A 27,443-nucleotide genomic window follows, 5' to 3' on the forward strand; every position below is an offset into this window, starting at 1 on the left:
ATGAAGGCCCCAGGCTTCATTTATCCATGCTAAACCATTAAAGATAACTGGGGGGGATAGAATTATGACATTTTGCCCCGGTGCCACTTATTCATGTTACGCCACTGTTTCTTTTCTCATTTCTAAAAACATCGGACTGTGGAAAGAGCCTAATTTTAGAGAACCCTTTGTGGGTCTAAACAATTTTTCAACAACACAATTTCACTTAAATACAAGATCATAATAGCATGAAATAGTTTTGCGATGGTTAGGTAGCAGGTAATGAGTATGTTATGAAATTACCTGTTTCAGGTAATGAGATCGCAATTAACTGTTAAAATTATAGGATGCAGCAGAGAATATTCAAATTTTCAGTGTGCATATATCGCTCAAATTTCAACTAGTAAGTTAATAAATGATTAGATCCGTAGTAAAATTAACTTGTGATTAGAATTTATGATCTCATTAACTTAGCAACTGCATTAATTAGTATCTCTTATAATTAGATCATTTTATGCTCACGTGATACATATTAAATGCAAAATGCTTATTTATTTCTGTAATTCATTGAATATCGAGATATAGGGAACAGACTGTGACGTCATAACAAAGCATGAGATAAAGCGCAGTTAGATGACAGAAGATAGGAGGAATATTGAATTAATTCCATTTTTAACTGTTCCATAACCATTTCTTTGAACAGTTAACAACAATCAATTTCTGATACTGAGTCAGTAACTTTTTAAATACTGAAAGATATACCATATTAAACAATTCATAGAATACAAGCATTCTGCAAAAAGCAACAACTTGTAAATATCTCCAAGTATGTTAAACAAATACAGGATAAAATTCCAAAACTATGGATCTATTATCTGCCAGAATATTGAACTCAGATGAACATACACGGTGTATCAAGCAAAGTTCAGGCCGGCTGATATGTGATAGTTATTTAGGTTCCGACCAAATTTTAATCTATCGTAATACAAATAAATCCATTGTGGCTCTCTTATAGCTTGAAACAAGAAATTCTTGTATATATACATTTATTTATTTCGTATATCTCGGAAACGGCTCTAACTATTTAGGTCAAATTTTATGTTTAGATAAGGGTTTGCTTTTTTATGTGTACAGATGTCTTTCCTAAAAAATGCTATTTTACACACACACACACTAACTCTTATTAATAACTAACTATTAACTATACTAACTATTTAAATAATTATATTCAACTTCCGCTTCGAAGTATGGGCAGTATAGTATAGAGGTCAGAACAACATAAATGATGCCTATGCTGTGAGTCCCAGAGTTAGAGTCGCACGTTTTGCTTTATTTTTTTATTTATGTGTTTAGATTTAACATTTTGCTTTTTAAGTTTATCTATATAGATGTCTTTCTTAAAAAAACGTTTTTTATAACTAACTATTAAAATCTTTTTCTATCTCCTCTCATGCTGACAATATCATACTGCGCCATCTGAGACCCGATTTCATCACTGTAAAACTGAGTATGAGTTCAGAAATATAAATAATGATAGATAAACTATAAAATGAATATTAAAGTTCATTCATGATTTTTTTTTTTATTTAAATGACCAGTTTCTATGTAGATAAGATTGAAAAATATTCCTAGGTAATCAGTATGTGATTTGTATCTAAAAATTTTCTCCGAAAAAACACAATTTTGCAAAATAAATAAATACATAATAATAATAATAACTGCCAAGAGAAGTTTATTTATTATTTAAGACAAGAGAAAGAATACTGTCCACTTTTCAAGAAGCAAAAGTTAATTAAATATTCAGTTAATTAGAAATGGATCAAGCATTTACTATTTTTCCCTTGTAATCTCGGAGCAAATTATCACACAAGAAATTTTTACACTCCTTGGAATTCAGACAAAAGCTAAAATTCAAACTCATAGATTCCATTTTTCAAAAGATTAATTTTTCAAAATTAAAATAAATAATTGAACAGATTCAAACGATTTTCAAATAAAGGATTTTGTAGATGCTAATAGAGAAAGGAAAAACTTTGAACTACTCCGTCTTTATTTTTTGATACTTCTATTTCATTTTAAATATAATTTTAAGTCAATATTTTTTTAAATTAGTTTTTAAAGCATTCCTTAAGCTTATCTATAAAAGTATCTGGCAACATTTATGTTTTACGTGATCAGGAGATACATCAATTATCAATATGAAATGGAAATTACTAATATGAAGTCATTAGCATTTACGACATGAATTGGAACGATGAATTCGAGCCGCTATCTACCACAACGTCCCACTTCAATGACTCTTTTCAATGATACTAGTTTTTTTTTTTATAAGAATGGAATGCAAATTCCTTCTGAAATGTTCCAAAAATTTATGGATAGATCTATTCATGGATATCATTGCATCAAAAGTTGGGCCTATTTCATATTGGTAATTGGTACATGTTATGGATAAGCAAAACATGAAAGTGCTTTAAATTTATTTAATTCTAATAAAGTGAAGGAAAGCTCCCAGCGAATGAACAGAGCACCGTAAATGTGTCTCTGTTTCCCGTTCCCTAAAGATATCTTTAATTATATAGAAATTACATACATTTTGTAGCAATTTCTATTTGAGCAAAAAAAAATGGGAATAACTTAAAAAAACTATTGTTTATTTTGCCTAACTTACATCAATTTAAATTAAGTTCTTAAATGTATAGAGGTGTTTAGGATATTTCTGACCTTTATAAATTTAATTTAACGACTTGAAGATTCATGTTTAAAAAATATCAACTAATCTAAGCAGCTGGAATGGTGACGCCAAAACTTCTTTCATACAAATAAACTTGAGCTGCCAGAGAATGCCTTATTGACATTTAATAGTTAAGATGGATTAACTTTTGGCTTGAATTCAGCATTTTTACTGAATCTATTTTGCTATCCTTGGCGAGTTATTTGGCGATTAATTGTAGGCATGTGGTTAACAGCATCCAAAAACTCGAATTTGTGTTTTAAACGCATTTTTCTCCATCGTTTAAAACAAAATTTGACACAAAATTGCACTTATAATCACAAATTCCCATATCAAATTTGATATATTTAAGCCATTGCATTTCTGAATTACAGCGTTTTCATGTTTCTGAAACGCAGGCAGGGAACTTATTGTTGGTTTTGGCTCAAAATTTGACACTACAGATGTCAAATCGATGTACCGAATTTTGTCTTTTATCTCTCTTCATTTTATAGTTATTATGTTCGAAAAGCCGGACTTCCTCAGACCGAATGTTGCAAAAAATTTGATAAAAATCTACAAACTTCATATAAAGACTATATACCGAAACTCATCTGTTTAGCTCAAAGCGTTTTGGAATGATCTTTGTCACAGCAGCATTTCCAAAAATGTGTTTTCCGAATGCAGAAAGGTCTAAAACATGAAGATTCGTCAAAATTTCGAATTCGAATTTTTTGACGATTACTGTACTTTTTATATACTACACGTACACGAGAAAGCAAAAATGTGAATTAAAATATATTTCTGTACGTAATCGATGTATTTCGATTAAGTACAAGGCAGTTCTTACAGGAATTTCGGGAAAATATGTGAATTCAAAATTGTCTGGAAAGTTTTGTTCAGGGAGTAAATGTATCTCTTATATGCTTGTTAGCTTTGAATTTCGCGATGGGTTTAATATGTCTTTTCAATGCATGTTTCATTCAGTCTTGGTGTGTATCTTCTTACTATTCTCAAAGCCTTTAGCTCCCTTTTTCAATTCCTACTATTAGTTCACACTCTCCCTATATATATGTTATATATCTTGTTCAAATTTTCAATTGTTAATTAAATACTTTTTATTCATCCACTCAAGTTCAATTACATTTTTTGAAACTTGTAGTGGATGACATTTGAAGTTAATATAGTTTTTTCAAATATTAATTCCTTCATTATTAAATTTAATTCATTTTTAATACTTTAAATAGAGTTTCAGCAGTTTGTCATGAAAATTGAGATCAACAGGCAGTAGCTCAATCGGTAAAATGCAGGCGATTTCAGTATTTTTCAAGTGAAGGTGAAGAATGCGAGTTCAATTCTTGCGAAAGTAGGAATTGACTTAATTTTTTTTTTTTATGTTACTTGTTAGACTTCAAAACCGGCATTTTTGCTTTGAAATACATCATGATTAAAATTTGGGACAAACAGGAGATTTTTCTTCAATTCGGTACAAAAGGCAAAAATTTCTGGACCGTCCCGTTTAAACAGCAACGTCTCGCCAATTTAAATAATGGCAATTTAAAATTAGCTTTTTACTTTTTCATATACGAAGTATAGAGGAAGTATTTTAATCGCCAAAAGTTGGAATATGAGATTTTGAGGAATCATCGCGTTCCAGGTCTCGCTGAGTTAGAACACATATTTTTGGAAAATGACCGTCTATCTGTTGGTCTGTGAACACAATAACTCTAAAATGCTCTGATATAGTCGGCTGAAATCTGGTATATGGAATTCCGACCAAATTTGTAGATATTTATCAAAATTTGAAAAGTATCGTATCCATATCAATCAGGTCTAGCTGTTCAAGTACACATGAACTGGATAACTGCAAAACGTAAAGAGCTACACAGATAAAATTTACTTCACGGAATTATCAACTAAAATATCAAATTTCGAACTAAGCTGTCAAACAGTTGACGGACTGTCGGTATGTATATTCGCACGCCTACAAACGCAAAGATTGAAACCAATGAAATTTGGTATGTTATCTTGTAACTATTATTGTAGTTTTGTGTCAAATTTTGGTGTCAGGCGGCCAGCAACAAGATATCGAAAGTACATATTTTCGTGACAAATTTTATAAAAATGTTTGCTTTTTTAACGCTTAAGATCTATGTATTTTTTTAACTATCGTTTAACAGTGATGTACTCGCTACGGTATTCGTGGCCTTACAGAAGAAGCATAATTTTATGCTTATGAAGGGGTATAGAATCTTAGTGCATTCTGGAAGCCCCCGCATCCTCTGGTTATTTTCATAGAAAGTATATAAATAGCTGGTATAGAAATGGTTAGAGATTTATCGTCTTTCCACATCTTAAACATACATGAGTCAAAGAATCCCATTTTTCGAGTAACATTTGTCTGCCTTTCAAACTCGGGGGCATATAGGGATTTTATGCCTATCTGAATGACTGCAAAGACCATGACTCAAAAAAACAAAACAAAACAATTCTTGCCAGATTGATGAACTTTGTTATGTTATTTTTAATTCTTTTTTGTAATTCAGTTTTTCTAAGAAATTTTGGACGAAATCCATTTCCAGTAAGTTTGCGTATCTGTCTGTCCGACTACAAACTCGATACTATAACTTCATAATGTTGAAATTTAAATGAATGAAATTTCGCACATAATTTACCATCTCGATTGCAGATCCGATCAAAACTTGAGCCAAATCAACCAGCTGAACGTACCTTACATTCGCATGCATGCATGTAAACACGACAAACGCTAGAGCTTTGATACATAATCTTGTTATTTAAATTGTAGTTCTGAATCACAGTTTGGTTTTATTTGATCGAAAAAAAGCATACAAAATAAATACTCACTTTTCTACACTATATTAGAAAACATAAACACACGCAAAAGAAATTAATATACATGAAATTAAAAGTTTGACCCTAGGTCCACAATTTTCATGTTGGAAGAAGAGTAATAATTCCTTTATTAAAGAAGTACGCGAGAAAGTTTCAAGGAGACTATTCTCGCTACTTTTTGTTAAGCTTCTTAGAATTTAAGTGACGTTAATAGTTTTTAGTACAAGTTATTTACATAAAAATTATATATCATAAAAATGCAAACACTAAATTAAAATTTGGGTTAATTTTTTTTTTTTTTTTTTTTTTGCTTTGGGACAAACAATTAATACTCGGGACTCTTCCGGTTAAGGACATCTGTTCATTTAGAATGTTGTAAAAATCCCTTCTGTATCAGCTGCATTATTTCTGTTTTGATAATTAGCTACCTTTTCCTTTCCTTTTTTTTGCGAAACCATCGTGCCAAATAGACTGAAAACATTCGTGATAAAAAAGCATAACTTCAATTAATGAATCCGTCAACGTTTCTAATTTTTGATAAAACTGACACAAAAGAAGTGAACCAATCATTCGAAAAAAAGAAAAGAACAAAAGGTATAAAAGCATTGCGCTAAGAGGAAAACAAAAAAGAAGCCCCTGCAGAACAACAAACAAACAAAAAAAAAGAAAACGGACCCCATTCACCCCACAAGTTCCCTCATTGTTGCCGCTGCCGCATCCATCTCCTCGTCTTTTTATTTATCATTTTCTTTTTTCCATCCTCTCGCACCGCCGAAAGGCAGGTCAGCTACAAACTTCCTGTCTCGACGAGATTTCGACTCTGCCGTTCGCTTGCTGGACTGCTTCAGTTTATGGTTCGACTCGCTCTGCGTTGGTTTGATCCGTTGTTCGCTCCATTCGTATCGCTCTGACTGTGTGCTGTGCTCTCCTCTGCCGAACAGCTGCCTCGTGATTTTGCTGTGCCCCAAACAAAGCTCGACTTCAGATTTATCCGGCTTTAGACGAGTTGCTTGGATTTTTAAAGAGTTTTATTAAGTTGTGGTTGGTAAGTGTCAGAATAATTTTTATTTATTGTCCGTTTCAGCTGTTCGAAATTGTTTCGGATTTAAACGAATATTTAGATGAAGAAAAGCAGATAAAATAAATTAGTTGTAGAAATTCCTTTTTATTAATTATTCGTGAAAATTCATTTATTTATTGTTTTACAATTAAAATAAATTATTTGTCATGAATTAATTTTTAAAGCAAAGTTTGTATATATAAACATCAAGTATCGTTTGGCTGAATTTTTATCTATTGTTCGTTTCAGCTGTTCGAAATTGTTTCGGATTTAAACGAACATTTAGATGAAGAAAAACTCTTCAGATAAAATAAATTAACTTTAGAAATTTCTTTTATTAATTATTCTTGATATATTAATTAATTTATTGTTTTACAAATAAAATGAATTATTTACAATGAATTCGTTTTAAAAGCAAAGTTTGTATTTGTAAAAATCAAATATCGTTTTGAAAAAAAGAAAAGAAGAAAAAAAAGAAAGAATGTAAAAACGAAAATATCTGACATGTGGAATATTTTAGGATTAAAGTATATAACAATTTGGTAATTTCAAATTTTTATTTCAGTGAATTTATTCTTCTATCTAATTCTCCACGAATTGTAATTCTTAAACTCATGAAAATGTATTTTTGTCACAAATACGTTGCAGCAAATTTAGAATTTACTTGTCTCTTTAAAATGATTCAAATAGTTCTTGACTGCATTTTAACTATTGGAGCGTTTTAAAAAAAATAATGATAATATTCTGGATCTTTTCTACTATTTAAGTGGTGTTGCATTTTAGCGCCTCAACGCTATTATTCATAAAATTGATATTCTCCAAATACATAATTCTAAGTAGAAATATGTATAAATATTTGGTATGTAAGGAAAGTATACAAATTATTCTTATATTTTTTGAGAATCAGCGAAGGAATTTTATTTTTGAATTATAAGTTTAATAATGAAATACTCTACTTTAGAGATTTCTGTGAAATGTAAATAGTTATTTTTTTTTGTGTGTGTGTGTGTATGTGTGCGTTATTGCAAAATGATGCCACTTAATTTTGTGTGTGCGTGTGTACTACGAGTCTAAACATTATTATTAAATAATTAAAGAAAGTAATGTCTGATTTAAATTTTATTTGTTTCTTTAAATCAGCAATGATTGAAAATGCTAAAGGAAAAAAGTGATCTTCCAAGTAATCAGATTATTTAAAAAAAAAATTATGTAATCAAATTATTTATTTTAATTCATTTATTCAAAAAAGTGATCTGTTAGTTACAGACAATACAACCTATTATATTTAACCTGAAAAAATAATCACTTTGTAAAAGAAAAACAATTGGATATTTGTTTTAATTTTCATTTTTCAATGAATTAACTGTTATCAGACAATGATCGTAAAAATAAACACTTGTTCTCTATTTTCAACCCAACGTTTTGTTTTCTTTTTAGTTAAGTTATAACTAACCGAATTAGGATTATGATTGGTAGAAAAAAAATGACCATATACTGTCTTTAAGCCATGAAATAGGACGAAACCAAATTCAGAGTATTGCCATGATAAAAAAAAGTTCTCGATCATAATGAAGCAGCCTTGATAAACAATATCTGTCAATGCTACTCGCTTTTTAGTTGACTAGTTGATAAAATGTAATTAGGCGAGTAATCCGATCGGCGCAAGAAAAATTTGAAATAAACAAATCATCCATTTATCTGACAATCACTTAAGGTTCGTAACGACCATTCAATTGCCTTATCTAAATTAAAATAAAAAACATAGGTTCTGTTAGATGGACCTGTGCCTTTGATGTAAACAACGCCCAAGAAACCAGTTTCATAAACCGTTTAGAATCATGACATCCTTTTATATTCCGTTGTAGGAAACTGAGAAGAAATCTTGCTTTAGTGTTCCACGCTACATTCGATTATTGTCTTCCGCCATTCATGGCTACAAGTTCGCCCCATACTTACGCTTTTCTGCATTATTGAACTATCTTCAACAGAATTAAAAAATAAAAATTCTACCGCCATTTCTTGGCAACAAAATCATTACATCAGAATTCTTAATTTAGTGTTTACTCTGAATCCTGTGGAACTATCTTCAATGTTCGTACATACTAAAAATATTCTTTAATTGTTTCTTGGCAACAATTTCATATTACACTCAGAATTCTCGCTTCACTGGAAAATGTTTGCTTTACGAACTGATTCTGAGAACAATTTTGAGTTCTCGTTCTTACATTAATCATTAAAGTTTCAGCGGAACAATTAATTAGCAAATTAATTTTAGATCTAGCAAATAATTTTTAATGTTTACACTTGCAATATAAGTTACATTCCTCCTATATTTCTTTCCAACTGGTTCTTGCATGCAGCTCCCTGACATTGCAGAATTTCGGTCCCTGAGAAAAATTTTCATAACGAACAGAACACTAGCATTTTATGGATTAATTCCCTGATGTTTCTGAAAAATTGTGGTTTTCCAGAACAATTTTTAGAACTTGGTTCATTAGAACACTCGTATTTTCTGTACTAGTTTTCTGATGTTTCTGTAGAATTTTGATTGCTTGGAAAAATTTTCAGAATATGGCCAAACAGAACTCTCGCATTTTCTGGACTATTTCCCTGATGTTTTTGCAGAATTTTGGTCATTTAAAACAATTTTCTGAATTCAGCCGAACGCACACTCCCAATTTTCTGGACTAGCTCTCTGATGTTTCTGTAAAATTTTAGTCCCTTATAACAATTTTCCAACTTGGTTTAACAGAATATTCACATTCTCTGGATTAGCTCCTTGATGTTTCAGCAGAATTTTGGTCCTTCAGAACAATTTTCAGATCTTGGCTCAACAGAACATTCGTATTTTATAAATTTTATGAATTCTTTTCTGGTGGCATTAGAGTATAAGATTTTTTGTTTTGTTCAAGTAGAAAGAACAATGTTCAATGCTCATACGTACTAGATTTTTACAAACTTTTTATGATGGCTCTTCCTAATTAAAAAGGTTTCAATTTAGATTCACGTAACTCAATGTGGAAGGCTTGTGTATTCTTTTTAAAAAAATTCTATCTTGTTAACAATGAAAAGTAACAACAAACAATAATTATAAGCCATTTCATATTTACACGATTTAGCGAATATGACAGTAATTGTTTAGCCACGATTTTGCGAATGCTTTTTTGTATCGTTTTTTCACTCAAGACTCTCTTCTCGCTTAACGGATTTCTAGGTTCAATTATATGATGGGTTTTTGAATTGTCCATGAAAAAGCTGCATTTTTTATGCTCTTGCGAACTACTTATTTGTTTTATCGTACCTCAGTTTAATAATAAGTACAAAAGACTTTTAGAAAAAATGTCGATTTAAAATTACGACTACGTGTTTGAAATGTTAAATCTAATGTTTGTAAGTAAAATGCAGATTTTTTTTTTTTTTTCTAAAAATTTAGAATTACATGTCAAGTATATGCTTATTTGAAAAAAAAAATATTTTGTAATCTCTATATGTGTTTTTAATTGATTTTTAATTAGATATTTATTTTTCTTGTTTAAAAAAATGGTTGTTGTTTCTGCCCGCCTACCCTTCTATTAATGTGTTCTCGGGAATATCGATAATTCCAATGTTAAATCCGGCTGGTGCCGAAGTTGGGAATTCTTAAAAGGGAAAGGGTGTGTTTAGGAATGAGATTAAGAGAGGCTATCATATCCAGTAAAATTGCGAATCCATTATACTTTGATGTTCGTGGTAAAAACGCAGTTATCTAAGGTTTTTAGATTTATTATCTTCTTCCTTGCTAGATTACTCAGTAAAAGATAACAGGATGTAAATTCAGATTTTTATAGCTGGTGAACAGTTATTTATTTGAACGGATAAACGGATACTCTTTTCCCCAATATGAAACGTGTGACGGAATTAGGACTTTAATTTTATAAAAGTTATTCAAGATCATGGAGTTTTTATCTTTACAGATAATTCGAAGCGGATATTTATCTCCGTTTTCCATCGTATTTCCACTCGAGCTTATATCCTCACAGTTTTGAAGATACAATTTATAAATACAAAATAACGAATTTGTTGCAGCAGTGTATTTCAAATAGGCAGCTGCCTAGGACCGCTAGGCTGAAGGCAGATCGATTAAAAATATGTTTTTAGATTAATTCGAAATAAATAAATTTGTAAAAAAATATAAAGTAATGAATTATGAAATATTGCGATAATTTTAATACTTTGTTAAGTATAATTATTTGGGTCCCTGTCTATTTCATTATACAGTACACTCCTGATTATCCGCGGAATTGGGATAATCCGAAAAAAACTAAAAACGGGTATAGCAAAAGAGAAAACAGTCATTCCAACTTTGAAAAATCGTTTTATGTAACAGCAGGTAACGTAAAATAAACAGCAGGAAATGTTTAACTAATGCTTAATATTTTAGTATATCACTCAAAACTAACCTAAAATGCATTTTGTTAATGAAAACAGAAAAGTGCTTTGTACTTACGGGAGGCTTCAAGGATACACAGAAAAATGAATACGTATGTACTGTTTTAATACTGTAATGTATTATGTAATTACAAAAGCATAACTGTAAAAACTACACCTTTTTGAAGAAATCAGTCAAAAAAAAAAAAAAAAAAAGAAAAAAAGAAACTGTGCGGTAGGCGCGGATAATCGGGAGTCTACTGCATTTGCTTTATAGTTACAGTGATTATGAATACCGAGAGTCTGCTTAAATAAAGTTGGGTACAAAAATGAATATCGCGGAATCATGAGTCTCATTAAATAAAAATAAAAAAATCATACATTTTCTCAAAATTTTTAAAAAATAAATCATTAACATAATGATTAAGTAAGAAAAGTGAATTCACATCAGTTTATCCTGGTAAGTATGCACCAACTTTTATGATCGCTGATTATATTCAAATGTTGATTTCATCTAGAAAACCAACTGGAGTGGTCTCAACGAAAATTTCTCGCATATTCTCCAATAAAAGTGCTTACTCAGAGAATACCTTGCACGCATTACAACAATAGTTGTCTTGCATACGAAAATATTAACCTATAGTCTGATTTTATCATTTTTGCTCAATCTCCCTAAGGATCTTTGGCAAAAACTTCTTTTGAACTCATTTTTCTCAAAAATTTGATAGAAATCTACAATCATATTTCCACCTTAACGACTACAATACTTTCCCTATATTTTATATTCGAGAAAGTAATAAGACTACGTAGAAGAACTAAAATCATGCTTTACTTCCTTCAATATTGCATTTTGGTGCCACACATTAGTATATTTTATTTTTAAACTATTTTCGTCACTACTGTCTTCGTTGCGCTTTACCACACAAAAGAATAGTACCATTAAAAAAAAATAAATAAGGCCGTCGTAAATGTTCTTTTTTTTTTTCGTTTCTTTTCTTTCTGTTCCAGAACTGTTTCGGTTCGTCGAAGTGACATAAAGCGATGCATCGCGTGTTGTTTCTGATAGTTTGCTACGAGCCTTTCTCTCTTCTTTTCCATATGGACATCTTCTCCTGACGTGCAAGGTCAGAGGATTGATTCGCATCCTTCTGGGACGTGAGCTTCAAGTAGCCCAGAAACCTGTACGGACTGAACCAGTTTGAACCAACTGGCTCTCACAGGCTTGATTTTTGACATTAAATTCAGCTTTCTTTTTAATCGGCCTGTTTGGACTTTTATGTTTACTGAACTGTGAAAGTAATAAAATACAGGGAGATAAAAATAAACCAGCGGCAATGGTCTCCCATAAACTTTCTCGCATACTCACTAACAAAGATGCTATCCCAATTATCTACTCTTTGCATGGCATTAGCGTACAATAATTACGAAATATTAACCTTTGTGGGGGGGGGGATTTTGCATTTTTACTGAATATATCGTGTCAACCTTGGCGAAGTTTTTTGGCGATGAACCCCTGGCACTCTGTTAATAATACCCGAAAATCCAATATGTGTTTAGATGCGTTTCTCTCAACCAGTTTAAACAAAGGTTTGACATAGAACTACATTTGTAGTCACAAAATCACTTACCCAATTTGATATATTTTCGGTTTTAAGTTATCGCGTTTACATGTTTCTAAAAGTACAGACAGTCAGACGGCAAACCTCTTGTTGGATTTTGCTCAAAATTTGATAGGTGTCTATAGAATGGAAAATAGGTATATCTAAATTTACTTATTTCATTCGTAAAAAATCAGGTTATTGCCAAATACAGCAGTATTTGTCTAAGCTAAAGATGTTAAATCTGTATACCGAATTTTATCTATCTAGACCTCTTCATTTTATAGTTATAGTGCTTATTTTGTAGTTATAGTGTGCAAAGAGCTAGTATCGGGCTCCTGAAATGAACAGTAATTTACAGTTGTTCATCATTATTTCTGCGTTTTCATGAGATCAGTTATATAAATCATTGCTAAAAACACCAGATTTTGTCTAGATTTCACGAATTCCTTCTGCATTAAAAGAGCAATGAAATTTGGGAAGTACCTATAAAAGATGTCTCTAAAAGATATACTATCTATATTGACTTGATCTTGCTAGTAAATAATTACTATTTATTTATGAATGGGGCATTTTTAGAATATCGAAAAGCAACCCCGTTAAGCATTTGTGATAACGGAAAACTTTATATGTCGTTCACAATCTTATAATCATAAGTTTTATCACGTTTCATGATATTTTTATGTGTAATAACATGTTCCGCTTTTTTTCAACTATTATGAGTCGGTTATAAATTTCGAATGTCTCCATAGAAACCAATATTTCTTCCAGTTTACTGATCTTTTTCTGTTTGCATTTTATTCGAATCGAACAAAACAATTCTCATGCCTCTTCCACTTTTCCTGTTGGTCACAAATTCAGCAATGTCCAGTTCGGGTATTGGTTTATCCAGAGAAAACAACTCATTCAGAAACTACCAACCACAAAGTACTTCCTTTGAAAAGATAATATTAATAATAATAAAAAAAAAAGTTCGGACCGAATCGGAAAAAGTCCCCCCTCTATTTGCTCTCCATTGATGTTTATAAAAGACCTTTTGTTGCCTTTCTGGCTGCCGGACTTATCTTTCAACCGGTTCCATCGGGCTCCGCAGAAAAGCGCAACACGTGCATATGGTGACACCTGAACGGAAGTGAAACGAAGCATTGTGTGGAGTTCACAGGTAGGCCAGATCTGGTCCTAAATGACGCCGTCACCAATTAATGGACGGCTAGCGTGACACTCGGCTGTGTACTTTGTGAGTAAATAACAGGCTGGGTTCACTACTGAGGGTGACAAGTTGGTACATGTGGTGCTGCACTGAAAAAAAAATAAAAAATAAGTGACTCTTTTCAATAGATTTTCTCATTCTGTGTATATGTTGCTATTTGTTCTAGAGGATTCTGAAAACATTCTTTTTCTTGTTAAAATTTGGACATATTTATTTCAATAATCCTTTGCTAAGAAATAGAAATCTTTTTGTCCTTTACTCTCTAAATTTTGTTGCATTAATGATTACAATATCAATCCTTAGAAAACAAAAACAGATAACGTAATTTAAAAAAAAAAATACTTTCATCGGAATCAAATGATGCGTATTTAATTTCGAAATCGTTTGCGTATTATTTATTCACTGCTTCTATTATTACGTCATAATGCAGCAATAGCTAACGCTAACTGATTGCCTTTTTTTTTCGTCACGTGATTTGACGTCACATTAATTGACTCCATTATGTTTTTTTGTTGGCGAGAACAACTTAAGAATGTGATACATCTGTTCGTTTTATTATTTGAACCAGTGTTCTTTCCAGAAAAATCAATTCTTTGAAGAAAGTTATTTTTGAGTTTATTCAATTCTTTCTATTGTGCCTGCAGTGGGAAGATAATACGTCTTTTTCATATTTTCCTCAGCCTGTTGTAATAGAATTTTCTAAATGTAAAATGTGTAGTTACCTTTTTAAATTTGGAATCATTACTATGGATTTTTTATTTAAAAATCTTTATCAAGATCGTGCAGATTAAGACATTATTCTATGTAATATTTGTGTCTGTAATGTAAGATATATAATGTCTCCTATTTGTTCGTACAGCCATTTTAATGCGACTTTAATGCAATGTGGACAAGGGATTGGGTTCTAAAACTTTTGCCTTAAATTCATATTATGATAATAGATGAAACAGAATAGTCAGATCTTTACACAAATAGACAGTCTTTAGATTCTTTTAAGAAAAATTACAGAATGATTTTAAGAATGATGTATATAATTCAGTTTTAACTAAGGTGACTAAGGTTAACCCCATTTTAGAAGATATACTGGATTTTAAATTATTTATTTTTAAGAAGATTTTAACAGTAAAAAAACAACAGATTAATTAGATTTAATATTAAACTTTTAAAGAATTATTCTTCTGATTTTTATTGCGCATAAAATATAATCACTCTGTTTCATTGAATAGTTCCTTCTATTTATTCAACATCCTGGATTGCCAACTCAGCCTTTTGGTTTTTGAGATTATACTAATTATTCTGGAATTATATTATAATTCAGTTGTATATAATTAAAATCCGTGTGTGGAACTCGAAATATCGCAGAAGACAATAATAAACAATATTGTCCTTGGATCTGCTGGAATATAACCAACAGTTCTCTTCAGTGTCTATAAAGACTCAAGTTAAAGTTCAAAAAAAAAAAAAATCTTCAGAAACTCTATTAAGTTTTAAAATAAATTTATATGAAAAAGTAGACATATTAAGTTTCAATAAACAAACTGAAGTATTCGAGGTCACATGCTTAATATGATTGCATTTAAAAGTTGATTCTCAATAAGCAATTCATTTTTCCTCATAGCATCCTGAGGGCATTCTGTTATTAATTTAATATTTATCTGAATGTTTTGCTAACTCGACGCCAAATTTCCTTTGTGATTTCCAAAACATTTAAGTAGGTCACATCGTATTCACTTGACTTGCAGAGAGTATAAAAAAAACAAGGCTTTCATCCCAAACGCACTTTGCACAACAGGCAACTGTTTTGCTTCAAGCTTCTCATGTTATGCCTTTCTCTTGAGTATACTCTGGCTCCTAATATCATAATATTTCTTTTCTGATGTCTTCGTCATCCTTCAGCTGTTCCCTGTAGTCCATAACATCGTCATTTTTTCCCCCAACAAAATTAATCCCTTAATAACAATCACATTTTCCCACAGAGAGAATTATGAAACTACTATAATCCATTGTACTGGCAACGCCGAAGGTCTCGACCTCTCAGCACCCATACTGATTCGCAAAACCATAAATTCCTGCTTCTACCAGAAAATCGCTGCTGGTAAATTGCTTCGGTCACTTTTTGAGGAAACGCTTGGTCGATCAAGTTTCTCTTCCTACAAGATGTATCAGCTTCTCTATCGGAATGAAAATCGATAATATTAGCATTAGCATCGATTACTTTTGGAAAATTCATGATGTTTACCTGCGTACCTATCCTTTGACGGAATTACTTCTGTGGACAGGTTTGTGCTTACAGTGACGATACAGTCTTTGAAGGTCACCTTCATATTTCAAGGCAATAATAATGGCCTCCGAAACAGTAGTCAAAAGTCATTATTTTCCCATTAAGATTGTTTAAATAAGTTAGTAGGGTCCTTTTGGAATGATTTCATATATTTATTTGTGTAAATCTAAATTAATCTTATTATAAGTAAGACCTAGTTCAACAAATGAATCTGAATGAACAGAAATGGTGTCACATTTTCCAAGCATGTTTGTGTTACTGATTCAAAATAATTTATCAGAAGAATTACTTAAAAAAATATATATATAAGTATGATTTATCTATAAATTATTGTCTTCCCTCCATTGTTAATTTGTATTTGACTTACGACCATCATTAGTATTGAGATACATTTCAACAAGTATTTCACCCAGTCAATCAGGCTGCTCATCATAATCTGCTGCTGGAGTATTGTTATCCTTTAATGGATTGACAGAGAATTGTTTTAGTTTGACTGGTCAGTCAAGTCAGACATTAGAGAAAATATTGATTTGTGTTCTGTTTAGGAGTGATGAATTGATTTGAGAAAAGTAGAGCACGTTTCTTTAGAAGATAATTGTCTATTATTTCTTCATTAAAGCAGCACACTTATTGAGAAGAAAAACAATTATTACTTAATAATAATTTTGATTTAAACTAAAGCAAGAGAATATTAATGAAAGCAAACTATTAAAAAAAAAATTATCGGATGCTTTGTCATATTTTAAGTGGTCGTTTAAAAATTGGTTTTATTTTTAGAATGGTTTTTTAAGGGAATTATATAAAATTAATATTGAGAAAATATTTTCCATTGTCCTGGTTTTCTTAAATTATGAATTGCAAAATTTCAGCGATAGAAAAGTAGTGTTCCTATTGGCAATGCATTTAAGAAGACATTTTAGTGCAGGGTAGAAATTTGTAGAATTATTTCAATTTCATCCTATTTTAGATTTTAAATATTTAGCTTTGATAATTTTTTCCTTTTGAATTTGAATTCATTGTAAAAATCGAACGTAAAACTGGGAACTCTTTTATAGGGGGATGAATAGTAGGGGCAAAATTAAAAATTATGATAATAAATTACAAACTTCTGTTTATATGAAATAAGTGGTTAATTATTGAAAAAGCGATTTTAAAAGGCAAATTATAAAGAAAGAATGAATAAAACATAAGGTTTAATCACTTATCATTTTTTTTTCCTATTCATTTATCTACATTGGTAATTTTAAGATGACCACAATCTATATGTGGTAAATAAAGGGAATGAGAATTTCTCAGAAAATAACTTTTTTAAATAATTAATTCTTGTTAATTCAAATTTTAAGAAAACATCTAATTTATAAGTAAAAATCGCGACAATCCAAGGTAGTTAAAGCAAGTCCTAATTATTTTTTTTATTATTATTTATAGATTGCTAGCTATTCCATGGCATTTTAGAGAAAGAAGTGAAAAAAAAAATCTTTGGAACTTCAGTCTGATTATTTAGCTTATAAATTTCAATTTTTCATTTATTTCGCTTTATTTATGTGTTTCCTACAAGCATATATATATTTTTTTCAAATTAAAAAAGAATTTTTCGGTTTCAGCTGCATAATAATGAACTGAAAAGTTTAGAAGATCGACACGATTTGCACATAGTTACTAGAAATGAAATTCCTGGCCATTGACTGGTGTAAGCGTGCAGATAGAAGCTCAACCTTCTCACCGAGAGAGTTGCATTTCAAGTTGCTACAGTTGTAACAGGAATTACCATAATTTGCATACGCTTAAGCGCAATGAAATGGGTTTTTCTCGTAGATTATCTGAAGCAACTATTTTTCCATCCGTGCGGAAAATAAAATCGATTTTAATCGATAATCTGCTTATATCACAAAAGATTTTATTATTCTATTCCTCTTGGATCAGATGTGTGTATCTGGGACGCAGTTAGATACGCCCAAGAACAAGTTGTCTTACATGCTGCATAGCGGCTCTTCCCATTGCTGGTTTCGCAAACTTTATGTGTTCTATTACGCAAAAAGGATTAATTTCGCCTGAATCTATTTTGGAACAATTGACACTGTCAACTTTGCCAAGTCGGGTGGAATTAATCGCTCAGAAACCTGCATTATCGAAAAGGAACTCTTGCTCATACGTAGTTTTAGATTTATTTAACGGGTATTATGAAGATAAATCAACTTCCGCGATAAGTTTCCGATGCTATTAAATGAAACATAACTTGTTCTTAGTTATCAAATCTTAAAATCACTTAACGGAACACCGCATTTTTCACCTATATATTGCACAATGCCTTTCCATATTCTTTTTCCTTTCTAATCATGCAAGGATTAACAATTTACTAATTGTTAGCGAAACTAATTTCCATTTCTTCTTTTTTTAAAAGTTAGAAATAAATCTTAGTTTTTTTTTTTCATTGGATAAAAGTTTCATTATATTTTAATTATCATGGTTTGGATATCAATTCGGAAGTCACATGCTCATTGTATGTTCCATTAAAGTAAACCAATTAAATGTAAGCAAGGATATAGATTAAATGAAACATATTGTTCCTGTTATATCAAAATGCCGCATGTCAAATTTACAAAAAAACATTTTATTGATGCAAAGAATCTTTTATTGGTTTGGTACATTTGGCTCAATTTGCTGTAGGTGTCAACAATGACATATGTCGTTTGTGTTCCAAAAGTTACATCCAAATATTGTATGTTTTACTTTGAGTTATTTTTGACTTACGGCATTGTGATATAATAGCAACAATATATAGTTTGACAAAAAAAAAAAAAAAATACAACAATGACAATAATAATAACAACAACAAGTTAGTAAAGTTTTCAGAACCTAATTATTTCTCGAGAGCTTATAGCAAGAAAAGTGTAATATTAGATCTTGAATTTATTTCTGTTAAAATACTGCTTTCTCGTCTTAATTTGAAAGAAATGAAGGAAAAAAAAAAAAACGATTAGTGTTTTAAGAACACAAATGATATTATTGATCGTGTGGAAGTTTTGAAAATAAAATGTTCTAGAACTTATGTTAAAATTAAATATTGATATAATGTGTTATTAATTATAAATCATTATATTGTTTGACTAAAATTAAGTTCTTTTCTCAAATCTGACGATAGCAAATATATCGTCTGCCCAAATAGTTATTAATTTTTCCAAATAGTTGTTAACAATGACATATGAACTAATCTTTCTAACTTTTCTAATCTCCGAAATCTTTTTCTAAAATCTAAAAAAAAAAAAAAAGAAAAAAAATGAAGTTCTTAGTTTAGTCATTTAAAGTCGTAAAGAAAACAATCTACTTGTTTAAAGGATCACTGGCAAAACCTTTCTTCACAAGCAGCATAAGCCAATAAAATTTAAAATTCAGCCTTCAACTTATTTTTATTTATCCTTTCACAATAAAAAGATGTTTTAAAGCTACCAGAAAAATTCTTGTCAAGATACAGAATATTAAAAACAACAAAATCATTCATTTATTAATCCGCAGATGCTGCCCTTCTAGTGTAAAACAAAAATGAATAATAAACCAGCAGATTAAAATTCCATGTTCTTCAATCTATTCTTCTTGAGACCATTTTCATTATTTCTCTTCTATTCTTAAAGTTTTTCTTTAAACAGATGTTGTTTTGATTAAAATTTCTACAACAAGAAAATAAGATAATTAAGCTATTTACAGCAATTGTTGTCTAAATTAAAATAATTTCTTCTTTACAATTTTAAAACAAGCGTGGTAACTCGTTGAACTCTGTAACCGGATGATTTCAATTAATTTTGCTGCCATGTCATGCTGTACGCGCTGATTGTTTTGTTGTAGCTTCTTATTGTTGTTGATACCGAACTTTCATTCAAATTCCAAATATGGCTGTAAAATTTTTCCAAAGATAAAATTTTTCTAGATTGATAGATCTCTTTTCAATTTATACTTTGATGGGTAGAGTTAATTATGTAGTAATAAAATATCAATGGCAAGTTATTGCATATTAGAACGTACTTTATTTTCGCAAATAACGATATTCATGATGCTGTCAGCTTTTAAGATCGTTTAAATTTTTAAGTAAATATATTTCAGATAATTTCAAGTTGATCGTCAGAAGCACAAATGGGAATTCTTTCTTTTATATTACATGATGTGTGAACTATTCTATTGAAATTTTAATTAAAAACAACATAAAAATTGCTTCACGTTAATTAGAATTTTCTTTTCTTATTCATAAAAATTGCTTCACATTAATTAGAATTTTCTTTTCTTATTGAAAATTTCGACATATTATTGAAATATTAATATTATTCATTTAAAATTGGATATTTTGATATACTAGCAGATAGATATTTTGACATACGATGTGTGCGTATCTGAATGGTATACCATTAAAAGTTCTTTTTCCTTTTGTTTCGTTCCACAAAAACAGCGGGATCTCCCTACAATTTTCTCGATTACTCTATAATAAAATTGTCATGTCAAAAAACCACTTGGCATTGGCGTACAGTAGTTACGAAATATTAATTATTGGCGTAAATTTAGGATTTTTACTGATTGTATCGTGTCATCTTTGGTGAGTTATTTGGCGATTAATCATTAGCATCCAAATTTCGAATTTGAGTTTTAGACAAGTTTTTCTCAACCGATTGAAACAAAAATTTGATGCATAACTGCACTTGTAGTCGCATAATTCCATACCAAATTTGATATATTTAAGTCATTGCATTTGTGAATTATGGAATTTATATGTTTTTGAAAATACAGACGACCGACAGACAGTTAACCCTTAGGTGCATTTGGCTTAAAGTGTGATAGGTGTCTATTCTATAGATGTTAAGATCTGTGTGCCGAATTTTATCTGTCTAGCTCTCTCCGTTTTGTATTTATCGTGTTACCTTTATATTCGAACAGCCGGACAAACAGACTTTTTCTGAACAGATTTTGCAAAAAATTTGATAGAAATCTGCAAATTTGGTGTATAAACTGAATACTAAATTTCAACCGTCTAGCTCAAAGTATTTTTGAATTATCTTTGTCACAAAAAGACACTCGGGCATTTTCAAAAAATATGTTTTTCGAACTCAAGAGGGTCTAAAACGAAGAGATTCGCCAAAATTTCGAGTTCGAATTTTTTGACGATTACTATACTTTCTCTATACTAAGTATACAAGAAAGTAAAAATGACTAAATTGTTCTACTATTTCGAATATTCATATTGTTAAAAATAGACCTGTAATATCCTAATTATTATTATTAAATTATTTTTCAGTTTATCCCTTTTGCAATACGAAACGAAATGAATTGTCATTATGTCAAGAAAAATATTTCGAAATCCTTTAACTCATTTTTTATGTACAACATGGTCTAAAATAAAATTCTAAAAATAAGAGGCAAAATTCCTTGCTTTGACTAATTGTTATGTGGGGATACAGCCCTCCAAGGAATATTTTGGGGTTTTGAGAAAAGCCAGGAACATATGTTTTTCTTTTCTCTGGACCATAAACAGTTAATTAAGGCGTTTATTTCATCGCTGTTCGGGATCAACGGTCTCGTTGACTTGTTGACCCATTGCGTCAAGTGATTCGTCACTTGATGCTATCTCTTCCGTTATGCTGTCTTTAAGTGCTGTCTGTCTCTTGTATATCTTGAGATATGTTGTAATTGCCAAAATTAAATCATGATAGTAAATTTATCTGTTACATAAGAGTACTCACGGAATTCTAAGGTTTATTGGGTCCAGAAGAATCTGATGTTCAACTTTAATTTTTTCCCTGTGATCGACTCTGTATAAAAGCTGTAAGCTTTTTTATTTTTCACACGTTCTTTTTGGATAAAACATTATATGTAAAAAAATAGGAACACTATAAAAAAAACGGAAATATTTTGATAAATTTTGGGCTTTTAAGTGATTTTTAATCTTTTATTGTCGTATTCGCAAATATAATACAATAGACTCCCGATTATCCGCGCCTGCCGCAATAAGTTTTTTTTTTTTTTTTTTTTTTTTGCTTTTCAGCAATGAGAAAATGCTTCCAAAGCAAGAAGCAAACACAAATGACTGATTTCTTGAAAAAGGTGTAGTTTTACAGTTATGCTTTTGTAATTACATAATACATTACAGTTTAAAACAGTACATATGTATTAATTTTTTGTGTATCCTTGACGCCTCTCGTAAGTATAAAGCACTTTTCTGTTTTCATTAACACAATGCATTTTAGGTTAGTTTTGAGTGATATACTAAAATATTAAGCGTTAGTTAAAAATTTCCTGCTGTTTATTTTACGTTTTATTGTACATAAAACAATTTTTCAAAGTTGAAATGGCTGTTTTCTCTTTTGCTATACCCGTTTTTAGCTTTTTTCGCATTATCCGCGATTTTTGTTATCCGCGGCAGCTGCACCACCCAATTCCGCGTATAATCGGGAGTGTACTGTATTGCCTTTTGCAATAAAATTATGCATATGGATATTTTGAATGCTTTCTAACGACAGAGAAAAAAATTTGAGATTTGAATTTCCTATTTATTGTTATTTTATTCTTCTTTTGGTGGTAAAAATTCGTGTTGCTGTATTTTTTTTGTCAGATTATTATACTATTACTTGAAGTTATTATGCTCTTATTTATTCTCGTCATCTGACCATGGCTCAAAATTGCGAGGTCCATCCCAAAATCGCCCTAGTGTTGCTTTAAAAACGGGACATTAATATAACTTAACTATGTCTGATTGAAAATACGCGTTAAAATAAAGACTAATAAATTAAACTTGAGGACAGTAAAGTTATTTTTCACAAATCTTCCGAATGAAATCTTAAGTGGTGCCAAGCCAGCTCAAGTATCGTCCTCGTCATCTGACCGCTGTTCCAAAATAGCCCTAATGTTTCTTTAAAATGAGACATTAATTTAACCAAACCGAATGGCATATACGAGGGTAATTCTCGTGTATTTATAATTTTGGATCATAAATGGCACAGAAGAAAAACATTCATTAATTTGTAATGGTGAGAAAAATAAAGAATGCTATTCGAAGTACTGAATGTCTTTGCAAATGCTTAAATAATATGAAAGCGCGGTCTAAATTTTTTTTTATATAATATGATTCAGTGCAGCAAAATTTTTATCATTCAGTATTTAAATTAGTACTTATTTATTCCAAGTTAATATTTTGTGACCTTTATTTTTATTAACAACGTTTTACTCGGTTCCACTGTATTTGTTTAACGGTTTTCCCCCTTTTATTAAGTATGCACCCGTAATTTCAATCTTAAATCTTCTAAAAGGGCTTCTTTAGGGGGGTGTCACTCAAAGGGTGAGTAAAGAGGTTCGTGGTAGGTAGGATATGAAAGATGACTGTGTTGTATGTTTCCTTGATGGATCCTCCCGCTATTTCCGCCAGATGGCAAATAACTGCTAACTAATTTGTCTTTTCATAACTTTTAATATCGTTTTCAAGGGGCCGGTGTGTAAAGTAAGAACCGGACGGTTTCAGGTTCGTGACCTGATTCCACCGAAGAACCGTCGTGTAAGGGGGTCTGTTGCACGTTAAATCCGTCATGCCAAACGTCCTCCCGTTGGTGTAGTGTGGTGTGGAGAGGGAGGTGCCAGCTGAGGTGTCGTCCTCGTCAACCTGACCGTGGTTCAAAATTACGAGGTCCGTCCCAAAATAGCCCTAGTGTTGCTTCAAACGGGACGTTAATATAACCAAACCAAACCAATAAAGATATTCAGTTTAAAAAAATTCAGTTTTATAGGTTTCGAATACTTTATCGATAAGAATGCTTTTACCAATTTAATTTAAAATAACCTTTTATTTAACAATTAAAAGCAAAAGCTAGAAAATGGTAAAAATATTCCGAAAAGACATTATCCCTAACAAGTAATACTTCCTGTGTTCTTAAAGAACGCGCCCATCAATCATTTCTTGTATTATCATTCAACAAAAGTGTAATTCCCTTTCGTTTACGAAACACAGTTCTTTTCGTAAATCAATCATTTTAATCTGTGAACTTTCACGTATAAAATAAACGTGCATTTTTAAAAAAAATTCGAATAATTATAGTTCGTATTCCGCTGAATGGGAAAAGTGGTTTCATACATGACATCATCTCGTACCTTGAATTGTTTCTTCCTCGTATAGTTATTTGGGTAAATGATGCCTGGCTTTACAGGTTTTTCTGTGCACCCTTTCAAACTATGCATTAACCTGGGAGTTTTCAGGAGAGAGCTAGAATTACTTACGTCGTGGTTTGACTAGATCCTGTAATCTTATGCGTTACCTCAGTTAATATTGATGCCTGATGATGCATCATTCTAAAATATACTGGGAAAATTCAAAAAAATAATTTTTATTCAATCCAACGATTGTCTTCAAGAATTGAGAATCTGTAAAGGTAACAGGGAATGCTTAAAAGATTTAAAAAGAAGAATGAAATGTTTTAAATGTATTTTAGAAGAAAAATTTATTAGCTCATAACCATTTTGTTTAATTTTTATTTTTGTCTCTCTGATCTTCTTCAGTTTGTATCGGAAAAAAATATAGAACAATATGCAACTTTTTTTTGAAAGCAAAAGACAGTTTTGATAAATGAATTATTTCAGTGTATATACTCATTCATAAAAATAGTCATAAATATTTGTGAATGAATGAATTATTTCATTGATGAATGATATTTAATTTTATTTATATAAATATATTCATAGATATTTATGAATTAATGAATTATTTCATTGATGAATGAGATTTAATATTATTTATACAAATATATTTATGAATCAATGAGTTATTTCATTGATGGATGAGATTTCATGTTATTTATATAAATATTTATAAATATTCATCTATTCCTAAATATTTGAATCCGATACCCTTTATTTTTTTTGAATGTTTGAATTTCTTTTTCTAATTGAATTTTTCACTAATTGTATTATTTATTTTTAAAGATGCAACTTTAATACTTAGTTCAACTTCTATTAGAAATAGTTTTGCAAATGGAACTAACCACACTTTCATGGATTGTGGTTTCGCTATTGCAGAGTGTATCTAAGTTGCAAAATTGAACCTCATTCCATTGCAACTACTTATAATGCAGTAAGTAGTTTCAGTCAATTAACTTGACGTCACTTCACTTGATATACGAAATTGCAAATATCTTCTAAAATATAATTGCGTATTGTCTTCCATTGTGTTGCGACATAAAGCCGCAAGCAGTAAGTGTAAAATAAGTAATAGATTCTAATATTGAAACTGATATACCATTGGCGCGAATTCTTTTAACCCTTTGTGGTTCACTATCCACTACACATCACATTTTAGCTGAATAGATCCCCTATCAAGTAACGCTGGATATAAAATTCCTAATTTAGTTTCCTTAAAATAGATGTCGTATCGTATTTTTTTTAAAATTATTATCTATTGAAAATGACTTATTTCGTTTTATAAATTAACTTATATTCAATTCGATTTGCATTGAAATATTTCGTCATATCCAGTTAACAGGTTAACTTGGAACCCGGCTGCCATCATTCTAATAGAATCAATTAACTATAAAGAGTTAAGTAATTTGAGAAAATATTACGTTCATTATTTTTTTTTTCCCTTCAGCATATTTAAAAAAGGATTATTTCTCAATTTGTATATTTTAGTTAAGGTTTCCCTCTTCAAATTTTTCCAATTCCAAAGTGAGGAATCCAATTTTGTGAGTTCTTATAACTTATAAAATAAATATCATTTACTCTTTTTAAATATCACATTTTAATTCACATTTTTTAAAGGGAATCCTTATGCATCAGAATTTGGAAAGAATTTGCTGATATAATTACTTATTTTATTAAATTTTTTATTAATTTATTATTACCCCCCCCCCCCCCAAAAAAAAAGACGGGTGCTTCAAAATATTTTAAAAGAAGTAATTATATTTGCAAATTCTTTCTAAATCCTGATGCTCAAGGATTCCATGTACATAGATTTTTAGAACTTTTAAAACAAATCTCGTTTGCTCTTTTTTAAATTCCTGTTAAATAAAAGTATGAAATTCGCATTTCCATTCTTTATTTTATTTATTTATTTTTTTGCCAATTTTTACCAAAAACATAAATCATTTACTTCAAAATATGTTTAAAAAAAAGTAAAAATCGCAAATTCTTTTCGAACATTCAGTTTGTCTCTTCAAGAACAGAACAGAATTTAGCCTCACGTGAATTGCAGAAAACATAATTAAAACTTCTTCTTCTTCTTCTTTTTTTTTTTTGCTGTTTGTGTTTATGAAGCATTCTGAGTACTACGTCAATAGTAAATCGTTTCGTGCTCAAGACATTTCTGTCCCAGCCAGCATTTCGAGTTGGATGACAGGTATTGAACTGCAGGCAGACCTGTTCTGTATGGGCTGTTTATTCTGTAGATTTTCCCATCAGCTGTTGAGAAATTACACACGTGACTAAAACGGGTTCTCAGGTGTTCCGTGTCAAGAGTAGTGTTTGACTTTGGAGTGGGAATGACAGTTGTAAATACGAATCAGTAGCGGCAACGTTTTGAAGTGAAGGCTCGCTTTATCAGCAAGACGAATTGCGAAAAAAAAAAAAAAAAAAAAAAAAAAAAAAAGTGACAATAAATAAATAAATAGAATTTGTTGAAATTTTGGAGAATCTTTGCTGTTTCTAACCCCAGTTTGGGATATGAGATTATTTCAGATTTTATCTGTCGTCCACTAGGAAAAGTTTATGCATTAGCAAAAGATTTAATGATCAAGAACTTTCAAAAAATACTACTATAAAAAATTATGATGAATCACTCATTCAAAAAAATCGTTCTTAAAAAGTCGTTTGCAATTTTTTTTTTCCCAAAAATTTGCGACAATTTTCATTGACATCTGGCAATCAACTGTAATTTGTTTTCTATTCTCGTTTACAAATAAATGAGTTAATTTTAACCAATAAAGATTTTTTTCTTTGATATGCTTGCTACAAAAAAAAAAAAAAAAAAAAAAAAGAATGTGTATTTGAGAGCGATGCTGTATTGAGAACAAATTGGGAAGCGTTAGATGATTTTGATAAGACACAGATTACGAGAAATATGGACATTCATTTCTTAAATTATTGTGATTCATAAATTTCTACCACCTGGTAAAATCAGCACAGATGGTTTTGCGATGTGTACTTAGTAGAACTGTTATATGAATCTCGATTGTCATAGTATATATGAATTTAACTGTTATATGAATTTGAACTGCAAAAATGTTTTCATACTGTCCATGATCACTATAAAAGAATGCATACAATTTCAAAGTATGTATAGAAATCATTAAAAAATTATTACAATTTTTCACACTTGCGAAAACTTGTTTGTA

At 30.4% G+C, this 27,443-nt stretch overlaps 1 protein-coding gene across 2 annotated transcripts in view; it reads left to right on the forward strand.

The window, feature by feature from the left end:
- Positions 1-27,443, forward strand: part of LOC129965692 (MICAL-like protein 2) — a 107,234-nt gene that overhangs the window by 24,860 nt on the left and 54,931 nt on the right. The window contains exon 1 of one of the 2 annotated variants that reach the window (XM_056079802.1): positions 6,340-6,587. The exons of the other annotated variant lie outside the window; for it this stretch is intronic. The gene's annotated coding sequence lies outside the window, so the exon portion shown is untranslated. Of the gene's footprint in view, positions 1-6,339; positions 6,588-27,443 lie in introns of those variants that run through there. 2 annotated transcript variants of the gene reach the window in all.

This window comes from Argiope bruennichi, chromosome 1 (genome assembly GCF_947563725.1).
Source record: "Argiope bruennichi chromosome 1, qqArgBrue1.1, whole genome shotgun sequence".
Classification (NCBI taxonomy): domain Eukaryota; kingdom Metazoa; phylum Arthropoda; class Arachnida; order Araneae; family Araneidae; genus Argiope; species Argiope bruennichi.